At 38.4% G+C, this 5,770-nt stretch overlaps 1 long non-coding RNA gene across 1 annotated transcript; it reads left to right on the top strand.

Moving 5' to 3' along the window:
- Positions 1-1,046: 1,046 nt before the first annotated feature.
- LOC147751960 (uncharacterized) lies at positions 1,047-5,141 on the top strand. The gene is made up of 2 exons (XR_015315435.1): positions 1,047-3,659; positions 4,622-5,141. It is a non-coding gene; the product is annotated as an uncharacterized LOC147751960 (long non-coding RNA).
- The last annotated feature ends 629 nt before the right edge of the window (positions 5,142-5,770 follow it).

Genomic DNA, 5,770 nt, shown 5'->3' with positions numbered 1-5,770 from the left:
TTTTGATGTGTCTTACTTTTTCATGACATGAGTAACACAGTAAGTTGCTCATTGCTGTACATTGTACCAAGAAACTATACATGAAGGGTTCCAATGTAAATAATTCATTTTTTTACTCATCAAAATCTCTAAATTTCCTTGACGCCCCCGATTATCTGACAAAATATTATAGAGAAATTCGCACTGTCAGCATGCCAAAAACTGGCTAAATGAAAGCTAAATAATATGTGGGCGACGACAGGGTCTTTGCAAGCAAAAACACATAAGTATTTTTTCCAATTGTAGGCTGTATATGTTTTTAAAAAGTTGATACTTTACACAATTCATGTGGTGTCTCGGAAACGGGTTTTCGCAACCTGAGCACTCCAAAATTTAGATAAAAGGATACTAAACGAAGTAAAGGTCAGGGCTTTTCGTAGGTGTAAGTCTATTTTGATATCTGTGCTACTATAGAATCTATGAAAGCGAGATCTGTCTCACTTCGTTTAAAAATGTAGTTCGGCTCTGCTAGGAGCTACAGCATAAAGAAAGTTACTTAGCTCTATAATATATTCTCTATAGAAAAGGTCGATTTTCTCAGTTTTAGCTAAAGGGTACCTACGCTTGCCTGCAAAATACCTATTTATGTCGACATAAAATAAGACTTAATTACTAAGCAAATTGACAATATGCGACAGGAGTTAGGATAGCTTCGGCACAGTAAATGTCATCTTATACGTGAATAACGTTATTATATAGGCGGCACTCATTTATGAACAGTAAGTATTGTGATTTTTATCTTAAATTGTAACGTCTTTGTTATCGGTGAAAATTCGGTATTTATCTTTTCTGCTTCAGTATCGTAGACATCATAACCTGCCAGCAAAATTACTGTGTTCAACTGTGGCTACGATTTGATAGTTGTGACTCATTGTGGGCACATACAGTGTGTCCTAAAAGCTAGAGTAGATGCTGCATTCCGCAACAAAAATTGCGGTCGTATTTGTTTGCGTGTATGGGAAGGGTGTTCATCAATCGATAAGTTCAAAATTAACCACAGCAAAACAAACATTTAACGAATTGGAAACCTCTATATGATTATACTATACTGAGCAAAACTTACTTTGAGCGCATAAGAAGTATTTTACCAGACGCTTCTGCCATCCATTCACCTTCCAAATGAATTTCTATATATAACCAAATTCTGTTGTATTATTGTTTTATTAACACATATGTATGGTCATTTTCGTGTACGCGCTGATTTCTACATAACTACTATACTACACTATACGATAGTGCATAACTTGAAATAAGTAGACTTGAGTTACAATAGCTAACCTGAGGCATTTAGCTGTATCTTATTGCAAGCCTTGAATACCCGATCCGGTATTAGAAAACTCAAAGCTATAGCTTTTCAACATAGACTGGAAGACTGCAACAATGTCAACGAATGGAGTAATTGCAGTCGAAAGTGTCCTAAAAAAACCAACGCCAAGTATGCCTGTTAGCTAATATCCGATTCGGACTGGGTACACTAGGGAAGACTCAAATTGTGCGCTTGTTGAGTTGTTGTTTCACATTGAGGTTGAATAAATTTGTCCTACAGTAAATAGTTGGTAGCGATGATATTCACCAACTTGTACGACAGAAATTGTACATGGACAAAGCAATATATGAATCTTGAGAATGTTTCTAAAATCGAATGAATCTCTTTAGCAATACAATAAATCAAACACTATACTTCACGTCCATCCGCGTCGGGCACAAAGCGTATTTAAATTAAAGTTGTGGGTATGGCAAGGGTACTACTATTCGTTTGAATGTGTTACTCGCATATATGACGGTGTTTGTTAAATTCAATTATACGGCAATTTCAGCGTGGTTTTTCAAAGCTGAAATCGACGTAGAACTATTGAAAGGGGCAGCAGCAGGGAGCACACTATATACGCAGTCGTTTTTTGGAAAACAGAGCTCACGCAATATTTATGAGGCTTGTCGGCTCATGTCGAAAAGTTTGTTATCAATAAACTCTGCCTCTTTAGGATTAGCTGTTAAAGTCTTCGTTGGGGGACTAAACATTTACGTAGTGTCCGTTCAACAGTCTGTTGTCTATATGCGTCAATAGGTTGAACGTTTCGGCGTAAGTTATATGTATAAGTGGTCCGTGCAAGGCGATCACATTACCTAAAGCATTATGCCTAACAAATTCTTACTTGTTACCTATTTCAGGGACTAACCTTTGTGGAGAAAGGATCTTGCTTGCACCTTATTACTAACCTTTATTGAAAATAGCCGTTTCCCACTTATTCCGTAACTTTACCGGACTACGATTGTAAGAATCTAGTATGTGACTATAGCTTGCGTTGATAGGTAACTCTTTGTAATATTCAATTCGATCTTCATCAAACCAATAAGGACCCGTCCTTGAGTGTAACCATTGTAGCTAGGACGTAGTTTTTCTAAGGGCACCGTTTGACTAAGACATATTGTACTCTCACTCTGCGGTTTACAATGGCCTAAAAGAAATCGAGTATATGGAAAGATATAACTAATAATGAAATTCTCATTTTTAAGTTCAATATGTTGTAGGTATTCATTCAATTATCTAATTAAAAAAAAAAATGGGCGCCCTGTTTATCTGCAAATTTATCAAACGTATCTATTAGGAAGTAGCCGGACAGAACTCAGGCTCTGCTTTCTGGCGTTCTGCTTCGCAGAGTATCTATATTAAACATTTTAAAGTGAATCAAATATGTCTTAGAAAAACAAAAGATCTAGTTTAGATCGATTCATCTGTGCGTCCCGAAGGGGTTCCTCAGAACAGAGAAAGAGCTTTATCGGCCACGTGTTTTCTCAGATCGGATACGTATCTTCGCCTATCCCAGAAAACGTTATGTTCCGATGTGCGGCTCAGTATGCTGTGGTTGAACAACAAAAAGCTCCTATCTAACCCCCACATCAATAGTTGCTCAAGCCTTATCACTTTCGTGCTGATAACACCACTCCAACAGTTCTATCCTTTTTTTGGATACATGTATTAAGGATTTCAGTATTGCGGAGCAGGCTCAAATAACACTGGACGTGCTTTCTGAAGAAAAGCGATTGCACCGCTTGTTTTGTCGTTATAGGCGTACAATTGAATATTGAATACTCAGATGATGTAAAACAGGCCCTGCAGAACCTGTAAAATGAATGTATCCGTACCATATCGTAAAGTCATTTTTCTGAGCGGTCAACATTGGCGAATACGTTTCTTGTATTGACCACGCACATGCTGACCTCAAAAAACAGCTATTCTTCTTAAATTCTCATATCAATTCATGTCCTGACATCGATATAGCTTATGTTCCCGCACACAGACAAAGCTTAACACAACGGAAGGAGCAAAGGGAAAATTAGCTACGTGAAGCTTTCTCCTTGTAGAGCGAATGCGATAAATAGATATATAGAAGCGTGCTACAGGGCAAAGGTTCAGCTTGTAACTGTCAGCCGGTCAACCGCCCTCGGGGATGACAATACTCAGAAATATTTTTCGAGCCTGCCCAAAAAGTCTCTCTTCTCCTTAGAAAACGCTGTTCGTCTATAAGAGCAATAACAACAACAACAACAACAACTGGAAAGGGAAATAGGCACAAAATGAAGATGATAATAATGGAAGAAGCATTACACGGGTGGAAAAGGCAAGTAGTGACTCCAGGGGTACCATTGCATGCGCTAAATTGCGTGGTATTTTCCAGCTAGAACCTCTTATTTTTGAGAAGATCAGTTGGCTCTATAACGCCAGTATCAGGTTAGTGAATCTCTGGCAAACGCATAAGCTACAGGCGCATCTGATGACGCAAACGTGGGCATGATCGGGCAGGGGAAAGGTGTATGGGACCTGTCCGACGCTAACAGGAAGCAGCTAATTCGTAAACGAAATAGGCACAAACTTCGAGCTACAAGCTACACAGAAAGGAGGAATATCGCCATAGGCAGCACATGTCTTATATTTCCCGCCCCCGTCCTTTGGCCAGCGACGTATCCCTGGAGAGGCTCACGTGTTGGCGCAGTAGCGTCATAAAATTCTGATTTGGCATTTTTGTGTTCCAACCGCCATAGCGATTTTCCAAGATCTTGTAAAGAAATGAAATGAGACTTAAGTAAATGTAGTCCGGTTTAATATAATTACCTCTATGAAAACATACTTGTTATTTTTAATGTGTGGCTTACGCCGTCTTTTGGCAAACAGAATTTTTCACTTAAAAAGATAACAGGTAAGTATATGTAACATATTATGGTAAAACAACGAATCTCAAATATAACCAGAGGCAGTACGTCTCGCTGAATGGTGTAACACACAGTGTTGTTTTTCTCAGTTTGTAAAAATTGCCATTTGCATTACCTAGATTATATTTAACATTCGGTTAGGCTATGCGTAATAAAATAACAACTGAACATATTTTGCTGGACAGCACAAGTGTCCTTGCTTGTCGAAATCATAGAGAAGTTGTCTCCATTAACTTGCCGTAAATCATCACAGTTGTAAAAGAAAACAAAGAGCCTCCTTGAGCGTGCAACTACAATAATTAAATATGGCAACTCTGAGAAAAACCATTTTTGCTGCAATGACACGTAATAACACAAGTGTCTTCATTTCTAGGTAAAAACAGGGATTCATGTAAATGACGTTCACCGAGAACGTAAAGCAAGGATTTACAAGCAAAAGATGTAAATGCACTTATACTAAACTTCCGGCGTTTGTCAACGGTACAAGATTTGATCTTACGTGAGGTCCAAAGCGGTTGAATTGATTGTATCACGTTGAATGAAAAAAGAAGCAGATCACGGCTGACTTACGCCGTGCACTTGCCATGCGCACGGTTGGGAATTTTCTTTCTAGGAGGATGTTTCCTCCAGCTGTCGTTTGTTGTATGAGTTCGCATTTCAAGCAAGTTTTCTACCCCTATATGCAGGTCATCTCTTATTCAGCAAAGGTATTGGCATACGCGAGGACAACATGCATATGACGCCTCCTCAATGGCTTCACAGCGTTGTCGTATCATGTTCTGAGTCCTTCGTTTGGCGCTACCTTTCCTTGCTCTCGAGAACTCGGATCCTAAAATGGTGGCTTATATGCCTCATTGTGGCCTGTTAAAAGATAAAATATTATGTAATTTCGCTATTTTGGTTTAGTCAATTGCATCTCACACAACAGTCTATGGTATACAATTAAGGTATCAGAACTAGAACAGGGCAGGACATTTCGTCCTCTTCTATGTACCCTTATCGATATGATACTACTAAAGTGGAGATTTAATAGATTTTTTTTGCAAAGCTGCGTTTTTCCATGACGATGCTAAATATATTGCTTCTTTGAATGAAATTTTCTGCACAATGTCGTCTTACCTTCACCGTTATGAGAACCATCAGTGTATCGAAAAAGCTGGCATTTGAAAGGTCTGCAGAATAAATTAAAGGCTAATTTTTTTTTTACTTTTATCGGTATATAAAATTATCAACGTAACGAAAATGTTGGAATCGTCCCAGATGCTGGGTGTTGTTCGAGAATCTATCAATAGTATACAAGTTCACCTTATAGCTTGCATCATCGTATTACTAACAGACGTCATTATTGAAAATGCGTATCTCTGCTTAAAGATTAATGCGAAACAGATACGTCTGTGTTTTGATTAGCTTTGTTCTCTATGTTCGACATTGAATTATAAAGATGCATATTCCCATTTATTGATAGGTATAGCCCCTTGTGTGTTTTCCACTATCATATACAGGACTCTTCATCGAGGGATTC

This window comes from Varroa jacobsoni, unplaced genomic scaffold (genome assembly GCF_002532875.2).
Source record: "Varroa jacobsoni isolate VJ856 unplaced genomic scaffold, vjacob_1.0 contig00905, whole genome shotgun sequence".
Classification (NCBI taxonomy): domain Eukaryota; kingdom Metazoa; phylum Arthropoda; class Arachnida; order Mesostigmata; family Varroidae; genus Varroa; species Varroa jacobsoni.
The sequence above is the reverse complement of the archived record's forward strand: the minus strand, read 5'-3'. Positions and strand labels throughout refer to the sequence as shown.